The sequence below is a fragment of the Artibeus jamaicensis genome, unplaced genomic scaffold (assembly GCF_021234435.1).
Source record: "Artibeus jamaicensis isolate MK-2021 breed Jamaican fruit bat unplaced genomic scaffold, CSHL_Jam_final contig_354, whole genome shotgun sequence".
Classification (NCBI taxonomy): domain Eukaryota; kingdom Metazoa; phylum Chordata; class Mammalia; order Chiroptera; family Phyllostomidae; genus Artibeus; species Artibeus jamaicensis.
Genome location: NW_026521803.1, coordinates 39,260,229 through 39,273,631, shown reverse-complemented (window position 1 = coordinate 39,273,631; position 13,403 = coordinate 39,260,229).

Here is a 13,403-nt window from a genome sequence, read left to right as displayed (position 1 = left end):
CCCATAAGTCAGAAATTAGCCTCATTCTACACCCAACCATGAAATGGCACAGCTGGTGTGCAAATCAGTCATCTGGGTCTGATTTTCCAGCCGCCGTCCCCCCCTGCAGGACGCTGCCATCCTGGGCCACAGCACGGTGCCCTGGAGAGCCACACCCCCCCATAATTCATGTCCACAGTCCCCGGCATCACCTCCCACCCACCGCAACTACAGAGGGAGACGCTGAGGAATAATTTTATTCAGAAAAAAAAGAAGTAAAATACTTTGATAGCAATAAAAACGTTATATTTTGCCTGTAATATTTCCAAATGATTTATCATTTAACCTCTAAAAAAGTGAAAGGAGGATTTTGATTCTCAAATGTAAATTTGTTGTACCGATGGCCAAATATAAAGAATGAGGTCTGCCACCGGTACAATACATTTGAATTTTGCTTTCGCAATATTGACGAACCTACTGCCTTTATTTTTTCATGGGCCTTCTCACCTTGCTGTCATAGTGTATATATTCATAGATATGCTCATTTGTCTGTATATGAAAGACAATATTTGTATTACTGTGCCCCTTATCACTCTGTTTATAAGGTGATTGATTTGACATTTCTGTCATTCCTTCTAAAACATAATCCTTTTGATAGCAGATGATTTTTATTCATCTTTGTATCCCATTAGTAAATATAAGCAGTAGCACGCAAGAGCATTAATAAATATTTATGGATTTGTTTGCTATCACCTGCCTCTTTTGTTGTAAATAATTCTAATATTTGAAATAATAGATGATAATTTCTATTTTGTATTAACTTTATTCTGCAGGGAGTGATAATGAACAGAGCTGTTACACAGTAGAATCAACTTTGGATCAATTTTCTACTCTATTAGAAATAATGTAGTTACTAAAATATGGTTTCCTTTATTGGGACAACATAAAAATTTAGACTAGATAGATTTTCTAACAATCCACACTATTCCAAGAGTAACTGTTCTCTTCAATATAGTAGGAAAAAATATATCCCCAAAATATTTCATGCCCTACAATTTCCATAATTTTTACAAGGCTATTAATAATCTGAGAATAAACTTTCAACTTCACACAAGTAGATGCTATTCTGCTGGAACTGATTTCCAAACCTGGTTATAACTAACTAAATGATACCCAATATCTAAAAACAGAGATATGCTTGTGAAAGAGGCAAGCAAAGCATTTCCATCTTATGTTGCCAAAAGAAATGTAAACTCACATTATCTAAAATACAGACATTCTGCCCTGGCTGGTGTCGCTCAGTGGATTGAGCGGGGGCCTGCAAACCAAATGATCGCAGTTCAGTTCCGAGTCAGGGCACATGCCTGGGTTGCAGGCCAGTTCCCAGCAGGGGACACACGAGAGGCAACCATACATTGATATTTCTCTCCCTCTCTCCTTCCCTTCCCCTCTAATGATAAATAAATAAAATCTTTAAAAAAAGAACTTTAAAAAATTTTTAAATAGACATTCTAATTGTTATACCATCTTATCTTTCAGAAATTAGTAGAAACATACAATCTTCCAACTATGTAAAGATTTTAAAAATCTTTTCAAACATCCACATTTTTAAGAAATCTGACATCTCTAACAGCTGACCAGGCACTGGAAGCTGAGGGAGGTAACAGATACTACTGTCACGTTTACAAAAAAAAAAATTGCCACAGTTACAAAAAATTCAAAACATCATAAAACGAATCACTCATTTTCCAAAGGCATTTGACTAAATAAAAACAGCATAGCTTTTGCTTTCAATCCAATCTACTTTGGGTTTCTATTATTTAAAATGATTTTCCAGCGCAGGGCTCATCGTTAAGAATGGTATCGGGCAATACCAGCATTTACCTTCTTGCTGTCAGAGATGCTGCAAACAGCTGGCCAGGTGAGTTCCCATCCACACCCTGTCAGGGATGGGAATATATGAACCCTGCCCCTCCCACCGTGGCCCTGTTCCATCTGCCATGTTGGAAGCCAGGGTCAAATTATCACTGATTGATTGATTAAAGGGGAAAAAAAGAAAAGAAAAGGAATGTGTGGCATATATGTTTTTAAACAAATATACTCTATGCTTTTGACTAAATTAAATATTTTACTTACTATATTTATATTTTCTTTCCCCTTTCCAATTGGGTGTCTTTATAGGCCCTCATAATAATATTGAGCTACACATTTCCTCCCAAACCACCCCCATTAGATAAAGGGAAACAGAGAATGATTTTGCTTCACGTGCAAAATCTTGGCCATTCTAACACCTGAATTTCTACGTTCTTCTAAACTTTGTTAACTGATTGCCTCCGGTTTATTAAATGAGCTTGAAGCCAGTTTCGAAGCTGGGGGTTTGTTCTCCAGCAGCAGACTTGTCGTGGGGGTAGGGATTACTATTCAATTTACTGACTAGAACAGCTGAATGCCAGTCAGAAGATAGAAATTATCAAGACAAGCAGAGAGAGGGGACAGGAATTTCTAGAAGAGAACTAAATTGGTAGGAACTAGAAAAATAGTGCACTCTGTACCAATACCTCCAGAAAACCTGCCCAATTTAGCTTTCAGTGCTGTGGCCTGCTCATCTGTTTATCCTACGTATTTCCTCAAAAGCCTTTTAGAGCCCTGAACATTCCCACTTTCTCCCTTTTTGTTTATCTTTCCCTCCCCACTCCTGCCCTCCTTTCTTCCTTCCTTATTTCCTTTCTTCCTTCCTCTTTTTCTCTCTTTCTTTCTTACTGAACTCCTGTTACAGATATCGTGGAACAAATGTATTCCACAACTGAAAAAATCAAGTTTTGAAACAAATCCAAATAAGTTCTGAGATTCCTTTTAGTTCTAACATTCTACAGCCCTAATTTTTGTATGAGGCTGAACAAGGCAGTGAGTGAATAGAACACAAAAGGTGATGAGACAAGCATTTGAAAGAATAAAAACGTTGGGAAATGTTGGGAATCAACATGATTTAGGGATGAAATGAAGATTCCTTCTTGGCCTGGTTCCCTTTTTGACTCCTTTCTCTCCTTTTCTAACTCATCAGACAACAATATCATCTCAGTTCTAACCCCACAAATATCGTCAAGTTAGACATAAGGGAATTCAAAAGAAAACTTTTTGAAGTGGGATATTGCCTTTATAGAGAATATAACCCACTTAAATATAGTCTACTGTATGTTTACTTATATGGAGAATATAAGCTGTTTATGCAGCTGGTGTAGAAATAAATCAAGTAAAAAATCATTTTTATAAAGTAAGATATCAACCAATGGAAACCAGTAACTGGAAATCAAGGGGCTCTTCCATTCTCAATAGTGAACATAGAAAACAAATAGGCTGTTAATTTTCTTCACCTCGCTTCTTCATTTGAAAAATGCTCATGGGGTTTTTTTACCCATCAAATTCTAAAAACCATCCTTTTTTACTTGTATCTGGTCATTGTTTATGGTTTACAGAAGGTTGGAAATTTTTCACACGTGAGTCCATTAAGAGACTTCATGCTGCTCAGCCAATAAGCACTTTATTCAGCACCCCCTTGAGAAAGAGAACCAAGCACATTTAGAACTGGAGGAATTTTCGGTCACCTCCCTGGATTTCTGGCTGTCATGTTTGTTTGTTCTTGGCTGGTGACATTCACAGTGCCTGGGGCTTCTGGATACCTGAGCAGATGCAAAGCTTGTTTGGATATCTCTAATCTAGGATTGTATCTGTTCAGCCTCCCAGATAATTCAACAACCATCTGACAACGTGCAACTCTGAAGTCTGGTGTGGTGCGATTGTCCCATCGGTAGTGATGAAATCCACCACACGTGCAGCCAAATATGAAAGTCACTGGACAGGTCACTAAAGAGGGCGTGAGATTTCACGGAGCATCTGCTGTGCGTGGAGCAGCAGCTGGGACTTTGCGTACAGAACCTCATCTGCGTGACTGGAGCACGTCATTCTCTCTACCATGGGGACTTAAAGCGTCAGAGAATTGCAGCAGAGTTGGAAGGAAGTTTGAAGGTCACCAACCTGACAGTGCCCTTCAAGGCATGCTAAAAAGTTTTTCTGTGTCAACAGGCTGTGAAAATAGGGTTTCATCCAGTGCAGAGCTGGCTGACTCCACCCTAGGTGTGTTAGAACTCAGCGTGAGGATGAGCTAATCATTTCACCCATTAGTTACCAGTCTTTTTCTGACAGGAATTAGAAATTCAGGGATGCCAGAAAGCACTGCCAAACAACGTGATTAAAATCCTCTTGTAAAGAGGCCCTTTTCATCCAACTTTACATCACAATACTGAGGAAACCAAATGTGTTGATGGGGAAAATATCAGCAGAAAGACTTTTGTACTAATGAAAAATGTATCTAAAGTAGACAGTCAAGCTGACATTCACCAGTTTATCCTCCAAATTTAGAAGCCTGGGTAACAACATATAAAATCCAAAAGGGAAAAAAGTCCATTAAAACAACGAAAAGCAACAATAATAAAGACTATAACACAATACACTCGTTTTAAAGCTTGCAATCACCCTTAAGATAACAATTACCCTTTCCATAAAGGGTCAAAGTTCTCTCAGATCCAAAACTGAAGCCTCCAGGCTTGCAAACCATGCCAACTGCCCACTGCAGTGTGACGGGGACACAGGGACCCAAGACGGGCAGAGCTAGGAGGTGGCGGGGAGAACGCACTGCAGAAAAAGCAGCCCCTTTGCCATCAGAGGGTCTGGATTCTGCTATGAATCTTACTAACCTGACACCTGAAGCAAATTCCTCTTGAACTTCAATTTTCTCACCTATAAAAAATTAGGAATAATAATATGGCTTTGCATGCTCCAATGTGTTATACAAATGTCCCTGTTATTATTATAATTACATAGAATCGTTACTGCATAAACTTGTTGTCATTTCTCAGACAAGTCTATTTTTTCTATCACTGTAATCAGGGCTTCATCCTGGAAACTGGGGTTCACAGATGATAGCCCGCAGGCCAAACCTAGACCAATGTTTGTTTTCATAAATAAAGTTTTATTGACACACAGCCATGCCCATTCATTGACTGCTATCTCCAGCTGCTCTTACTCTGCAAGGGCAGAGCCTGAGAGGCTGTGAAGAGATGGTAGGGCCTGCAAAACCAAAAATATGTGCTGTCTGCTCCTTTTGTGAGAAGTTTGCTGATCCTTGCTTTAAATACTGAAACAATAATATCTTTTAACTTAATTTTCAGTGCAGTTGACACATTACATTAGTTTGGGGTAAACAGCATAGTGATTAGACATTTATACGACTTACAGAGTGATCAGCCCCACAAGTCGAGCACCCATCGGACACTGCACACAGTTACTGACCATATTCCCTACTCTGTGCTTTACATCCCCTGACTGTTCCTATAACTGGGTATTTACACTTCTTAATCCTTTCCCCTTTACTGAAAAGTTCGCCTATCCTTGCTTTAAATGGCGAAACAATACTACGTAAAGCCTATTAAGTGTTTGCACCTTTAAACATAGAACTTTTGTCATACCACAAATGTTAAAATACACTTAATAAAAAAATATGCATTTTGGTTCGATCTCAACCCCAGACAAAACTCTAAGCCCCTTGAGCACTGCTGTGAAATAACAGTCCCGACATTCATTTGGTGACTGTTGAACACCTACTACGTGCCTGGCACTGGCCATGCAGTTAACAACGGTGGGACTGTCCTTGCATTCAGGCCCTTCCGCCCATTGTCTCCCTCAGTCCCTCCAACAAGTCAGGGAGGGACGCGTCATCGTCTCAATCTGACAAAGCAGAAAACTCAACTCCGACAGTCCAGTCGCTCAGAATCACCACGCGGAGGAGCTGCGGGACCACAGCGCCCCAGCCCCCACGCACGCAGGCCCGCAACGCCGAGGGCTTCACGCCCGCACACACAGGCACCTCTGCCAACCGCACCTGCCCGCCTCCCAGCACGTACCTGGAAGCCGAAGAGGACTGTTCCCAGCCACGGACTGTGGCCTGTGGAAGTCAATTCAGTATCGCGCAGAGCAGGGAACAGCCCAGTCTCACAGCCTGTGGAAACTGGTAAAAATAGAGTTTGAATGAGAAATTCTGTGATTTTTAAATGATGACCATGATTAGAAAATTAACCGATAAGGTGGCAGGGAAAGACCTACGTTATGGTCCCCGACTCAGTAGTCCGTGTTAAGTTAATTATCTCTGCGTGTCTCCGGTTTCGACCCGAGCACGGAGCACAGCCTCTCTTTGCGCGCTGCCCCGCAGCCTGCTCGCACTGCAGCGCAAGGGAGGCCTTTATAAAGGGCTGCTAGGAAGGCCCTGGTTCCCTGTCTCTGCCCCTGATCCCCTAAACCACCTACAGGTCCCCGCCAGCACCACGAAACCCCATGAGTCACGGTTCCTGCACGAAACACACAAAACCCAAGAAGAGTTCTTTTCATAGCATGTCCCAATCCACTCCCAGCAAAAGGATTGAACGCTGATGAACCCCACGGTCGGAGCCAAGTGTGAAGCAAAGAACCGGGTGTTGCACGCTATTGTCTCTCTGCTTCTGTTGCCCAATCGCCACCACAACCCCACGGCTGCCAGGACAAGTGCCTCGGCTTCCTCCCCAGTTACCCCTTTTTCCTTCTGGCTTCTCAGACAAAACCTAACAAGTGAACAAATCATTTCCCCTCTTCCCCTGCCTCCCTGGTTCCTTCTCTTCATCGCTGTCTCCCACCCGTTTCCCCAATTCCCCACCTCTCTCTCTCTCTCTCTCTCTCTCTCTCTCTCAGCTGTTTCCGAGGAATTCATTCACCTGCAAAACCCACAAAATTTGCCTTATCAAAGGCAATTGGCTCCTTTTCAAAACATGCTTCACATTTTATCGTTAAGGAGAATAACACATCCTCAGAGGATTTTGGAGGTACTTAGAGGCCGTTTCATTCACTTTGCAGCCTCGAATTTGCATAGAGTCTCGTCCTCTTTCCGTAATTTCAGGACAGCTCACTGGATGTCGGAGGCAACGGAGCCCCAGCCACTACTGGTGAGGACCCGATCGGAGGAGCACAGGCCGCCTGCCGGCCTATAAGGAGCGAAGATGGTAACTGCTCTGTGGAATGTGTCGTCTGTGAACTCCGGACCCACCAACCAGAGAATCCGAAAACCCAAAGGAACTGAAAGCAGCCTTTTACCTGCCACCGTGAGCTTAATTTTCCGTAAGTCAGACTTCACCCGCAGAATAACCGTAAAACGGAGAAGCAATTACCTGTAGAAGCAATAATGATTTGAGCAGGGAGATGGTTAGAAATTTGGGGTAGTAGGCTATTTTAAATAGTGGCAGGTCATTGGAGAAAATGAAAACTATTTAGTAACAAATAAAAAATAGAGATAACTATAAGCCCACGAAAACTCACAATTTTCTCTTTTGCCACACACTCTTTTCCCATCCTGGAGCTCGCACGACATTTGTGATTTTGTGTCCTGCTTCTTTCCATCTAATACTTCAACCTAAATATTTCCCCATGTTTTAAAATTCTGTTTAATAACCAGAGAGGTGGAAATTAAGAACAATCTGACGATAACCAGAGGGGTGAGAGTAATGGGGAGGGAGGTTTTCAGGAATATAAAGGACGCATGGACAAAACGGGGGGGGGGGGGGGGGGAAGCAAGGGAGGGAGGTGGTGCAGGCAACATGCAGACAATTGTAATCGAACAACAACAAAGTAATTTTAAAAAGGATTACTTTTAATGATTATGTGAATGTGTCATAAGCTACTCATCTATTCCCTTATTAATTGAGCATTTAGGTGGTTTCTCATTTATTTAATAGTGTTATTTAAAATCTTTGTGTTTAGCCTTTTTTCCTGAATGTCGGGAGGTCTCCTCCCCTGGGTGCTGAGTTAGTGGATAACACGTCTGGACGTTTTCATACTTGACTACGTCATGTCAAACGTGCCCCAGAGCAATCCCTCAGTAGTGCGCAGAGGGGCTGCCTTCCCACAGTTATCCCCCAACAGCTTTTTCTGTCCTGAAGCCCGGTAACTAACCCTCTCTCCAAAGAAAGAGAAATGAAAGATCAGCACTCTTTGCAACTCCTGTAACGTAAATCACTACTTTGCACAACTTGGACCATCTTTCTTTCAAGTCAGGTTTTGGATGCCCTTCAAGAAGCCTCTTACCCTGGGGTGGGGACAGGGTGTGACACCCCTCATTTTCTGAGTTTTCTTAAGGGAACACCAAGGACAAGTTACAGCCTACCTTCCTCATGTCTTTCCCTGTAGCTCTCTCACCTGATGCAATTCTCTGCATCCGGCCATTGTGTTTCTCCAGCAGCTCCCAGCAGCGACTTACAGAGGATGTGCCATTGGGAAACTTAGAAGACAAGCCTCAAGAACTTCATTTGCCTGTTACCCTAGCGCACAGGATTAGATGCAAATAAAAGGGTGCACACGGAGGTCATCCGTGCGGCATGTTCCCCTGGTGAGTGCCCTGCTTGCTGCCCCTTCTACCAGGGGGGTTTCTGGGACAGTGGCCACCCCACCACCATCTGGGTCCCAGGGTGCTGGGAGGGTGCATTGTGCTTTAGAAATACCCTGCACCAGGCGTTGGTGTGCGTACCCAAATAGAAGGATGGGAGCTTGCTGGTGATTTATTTGAAAGTTGAGGGAAGGGGACCTGGTGAGAGGAGGGAGAAGACAGAGCTGGATCTGGAGCATATGTTCATGATACGGTCTTTGCCATAAGTCAGCTGGGCAACTGCTGGGCTAGCTGCCCACTGAGCAGCCTGGAACCAAGGAATAATAAGAGTCACACACGGTAACTGTGCCGTTCACTCAGCTTTTATTGAGTGCAGGGTCACTCACAGTGGAGCATCAACATATATTAATATCCTACTCACACTCTAACAATCTAAGAGAATATAACACACACACAGAGCAATCAATGGGGGATAATGAACCCGAGTCCCAGAGTCTCGGTCTGCAGGTCCTGGAGACAGCACAGTGGGTGAAGGAGTTGTCAGCATCTTACAAGGAAGGTTCTCTGGAGTCAGGTGCGCAGCGGGGCAGGTGAAGTCCTCAGTCCAGCAGGCAGAGCCTCTTTGGCCGATACCAAGGAAGATCAGCATGGCGTGGAGCAGCCCTCTGGGGTGTGGAGCTCGCGGTCTCAGCAGTGGTCTGGAGCTGCCTCAGTCATACCTTGAGAGTGGTGTCCTCCACCACCCTTCTGGGTCTTTACAGTAAGTGCCTTGTTCCCCTGATGCCAAGTGTGGATTTTTCTCAGGAGCCTGTCCATGGGTGGTCCCGCTCCGCAGACAGGGCTGTTCTGATCACATGTGCAGGTATCTTAAGTGTGCCTCCTTGCCAGATGCGTTTACTCTAACTCTGGTAATTGTCCTCTTGAACCAAAGTGTCATGGCTGACTGACAGCCATCTTAGTTAACATAAGTGACTCCACTTTGTTTTATATACTTTGTGCTATGTTAATGCCATTGTATTGGTCCTGCTCGCCACAAGCAGACAGACAGTACTTCCTTGGTGCAGCTGAGCAAGAAAGCAAAGTGTCTGTGACCCCCCCACCTGTCTCCCTGCCACCCTCTATTTTTGCAAGCCCAGCAGGCCTCTCTCTCTGCTTCTGGAGATGACAGAGATAAAAACATGGTGACAGGCAGCACCTCCTAGTGCATACTTGGCTCTGTGGAAGAGGTGTGAACATTTTGGGCACCCTTTTTTCTTTTTATAAATAGATTTTCTCTTTTTAGAGCATTTTTATACAGACTTTTACAATTCTCCCCTCCTGGATGTATTCATTTGGCCATAGAAATTCAAAAGTTGGGAGGGTGCACCAAAGAGGGTGCTGGGAGGCTGTCAGAGTCACAAATACGCCATCGTAGATGGAATTGTGCAAACTCATCCCTATACCCCACCCCTGGGTCAGTAATGAAGATCAGCACCTGTTTATTATAGTCATGAGGAAAATCTGGGTTAACGTGTTTTCAGAAGGATTACAACTGTACCTCTGTTTCATTGTCTGAAAATTAGGGGTTGAACAAAAGGAGCTCTCAGGTCTGATATTCTGCAATTTCAGATCTGATGTGAGGTATGATGGGGTGTCATGTTTGTTCCGATGCTAATTGAATGGGAGGACAACTGGACGGACTGGTGGTGACTTTACCAAAATGTTGAGGCTCAAAGATCCCATTAAATGCCGTACTCATGATGCAAGCACACACACTCCCAAAACTATGAGGATTTAGATTTTGATTCATTCAATTAATAAACGTGTACTAAGTGGTTACTGTAGATGAAGGATTTATAAGGAGGCTCTATTGCTCCAAAGTCAACTTGGTGAAGCTCAAGGTTAATGGAAAAACTGCAGATAGAACCTGGTCCCTAACAAGCACGAACGGTGATGGACTCTCTGCGGCTGCTGCCATTGCTGTTCTCCTGGCTTCTCTACCACCCTCCTTCTCAAACATCGCCCAGGGCCGCCTTCACACCGCCCGACGTGCAGACACACCTCAGAGTACACAGCCTTCATCATGATAGCAACACTTCAGCAAACTCTTCCATCCTGACCTTTAGGAGTCATCTGTATTTACTGTGGAGACAATCTCCTGCATCTCAAACAACCCCCATCTTCGGGATGAGTACAGGGAGGGGCGAAAGACAAAACTGTAGAGCAGGCAAACTTCATCCGAGACCTGCGTTTCCACCTCCAGAATCCCCACGCTCCTGAGGACACTCGGCCCAGGGCTCTGCCTGGTGAGACCCATTTCCTTCATCAGCACTTTCTTCCCATGTTCCCAGTGCCCAGCGTTCAGGCCTCGGGGAGAAATGGGCTTTTCCGTCCTTCTCTTGGAAGTGAAAGGTGCATCAGCTAGCTGGTCTGACAACGTGCTGCTGAGTGGAATCTTCCCTACCAAGCACGAGCTGCACCACCTCTCCTCCCTCACACCTCCACACGCTCACCTCGATGACAATACTAACGATGATGGGGAACAGTTTCGAACCTGTGCAAGAAGCTGTCAGGGCTTTGGCAAACTTGTAAGTAAAGGCTGGAGACTAGCAGCCCCCGAGTCGCTAACCAAAATGTACGATGGAGTCCGATGGCTGGGCAGGAGGTCTGCCACCAGAAAGAGGTCTTCCATCCTGCCCGGCAAAACACAGGGAATTAGAGGGCAAAAGTGGGACTAGAGTCCCATTGGCCTTGGGGACTACAGGATCTATTTGTATTCATCACCATGATACTCTTCCCAAGGTCTCAAAAACACCCTTTTAAATCAATGGCCATGAAGTGATTCTACACCTGCCACATCATGGAGAAGAGCCATTCCTGAGTCACACCAGCTGGAGGCCCTCAGTGTCCTGGGAGCCACCATTTGGATTCACTTGTTCCAGGTCACAGATAGGATTGTTTCAACTTAGTTTTTAAGCCTTTGACATTTGTTGTGAGTTGCTTATATTAGGAACAGGTACGAGATGGTGTTTAATTCAACAGAATGAATAAAGCAGAGGTAACAAATACATATGCAATGAGGCGTTAAAGTCAGTATTTTATTGGTTTATCTCATTTGACCCTCAACAGGAGATAGGGACTATTTTATGTATGTTACAGGCCAGGAAACGGAACCTCGGAGAGGTTAAGTGAATTGCCCAAGGTCACTGAACTCCACACGGTGTGACTCGAACCCACATCTTTCTAACACTGAAGTCTGTGCTGCCTCCCAAACTAGATGCTTGTGTGTTGTGGCACCCCCCCCCCAAAAAAACTAAATTATTTGACTTGAATGGTGAAACCTGTATGGTGATCCATCCCTGAACAAGTTTCAAAGCCACAGACTTGGCTTAGATCTCTGGCAGCTTTTCCTTCCTCCTTGTGAACTTGGCCCAAATTGTTAACCCACCTGTGGACTAGAATTTAAGAAGGGCATCCAAGCTTAAAGATCCCAGGATTCAGAAGGGAGCCAAGAGAAAGTTAAAGGCCTCAAGGAAACACTCTTAATCTCATTGTGTGCATGGATTTATCAGCCACAGCTGGCAGAACTCTCCCAAGAACTGGGGTTTGGCCCACCTTAGCTACCCCCCCCCAGCAAACCTCCCCACGTTTGAGCAAGCATGAGCTTTTCAGGTGACAATACCCCATGGAAGATTTAGGCTAATGTGCCTTGGGGAACCCTGTTAATGCTAAAGAATGGCTGTTTCTCCCTACCACGCAGCACGCACCTAAGTATGAACTCGATTTCTTACAACAAAAATCATGTATACAGACACAACTAGTTCTTAGCAGCTGACAGGTAAATAAATGTTTGTTACATTTGTGATCTGAGTTTCTGGATGGTTCAGAATCTACCCCCTCCCTAAGCTTCACTGACTCATTCACCCTCTCTCTAACCCTCTCCTCCCGTTTAAAAATATCCTTCTAATTATTGCCCTTCTGAGGATATACTCAATTACACACCCATCACCTGTGACTCCTTGGGGGAGGGCTGAGTCCCTGAGTATCGTGGTTTATGAAATCTGTGGCCTGACCAGCACTGTGCTTGTGGACTGCACCGGACACTGAGGGCAACTCTTTGAAGGGAAGACATATGTCGAGGACGGCAGTGTTCTGATTTCCACCAGCATTGTCTTGATTGATGTCTGACAAGTTGAGCAGAGACATATCCGTTGCCCTGGGACAAGACACAAAACCAAGCCCTAAATCCAAGTGGACGGGGGGGTCATCTTCTGCCTTGAAGGCTGAAATGTGGAAGTTTGAGGGAAAGGGTCGGTTCAGACGTGGCTGTCCCGTGGCACCCCTGAGAAAAATGGCTGTGTGTGTAAAGTAACACAGGCAACCACGACAGCCGCAAATGGCAGAGTAACTGGGGGGGAGTGGAGATGTGTGCTTGTCAAGTCCACACAACTGAGAAGAATAAGGGGACAAAGACCTCCGGCACCCTGTCCCCAAAATACTGTCGCACAGCAGTGGTGGCTGCAGCCTTAGGTCACTAGAAAGCTTGCTTCAGTGGGAGTGGGCAGGGACAGCCCACCCTTCAGAAGCCCCATGCCCAGGTCGTCTACAGCATGAGGCCCCCAAGATGTCTGTATTTCAACAGGGCCAGTGACCAGCGTGGTCAAACGGGACTCCTCTACAAACTTGGCTGGCTTCTCATCTTTTCCCCTCATCAGTACAGAAATCCACAGTGATTCCTAAGCATCCTACAGGTTTTTCCATTATCACGGGAGGGAGTGCCTGAAGAAGGGAACCATGACCTGCATCTAATATGTCAGACGACTAATAAATAACCAAGGCATTAAAATAGAGGGGGAAACTATCCTAATTTTGTGCCCCAGATTGATGAACAAGACGCAAGTGGCTGAATGATACCTGATGTTGTGTTTGAACAGTTTAATTGTGCCCTCACTGATTTGAACTTCACCTCCCAGCCCAAGCCCCCGTT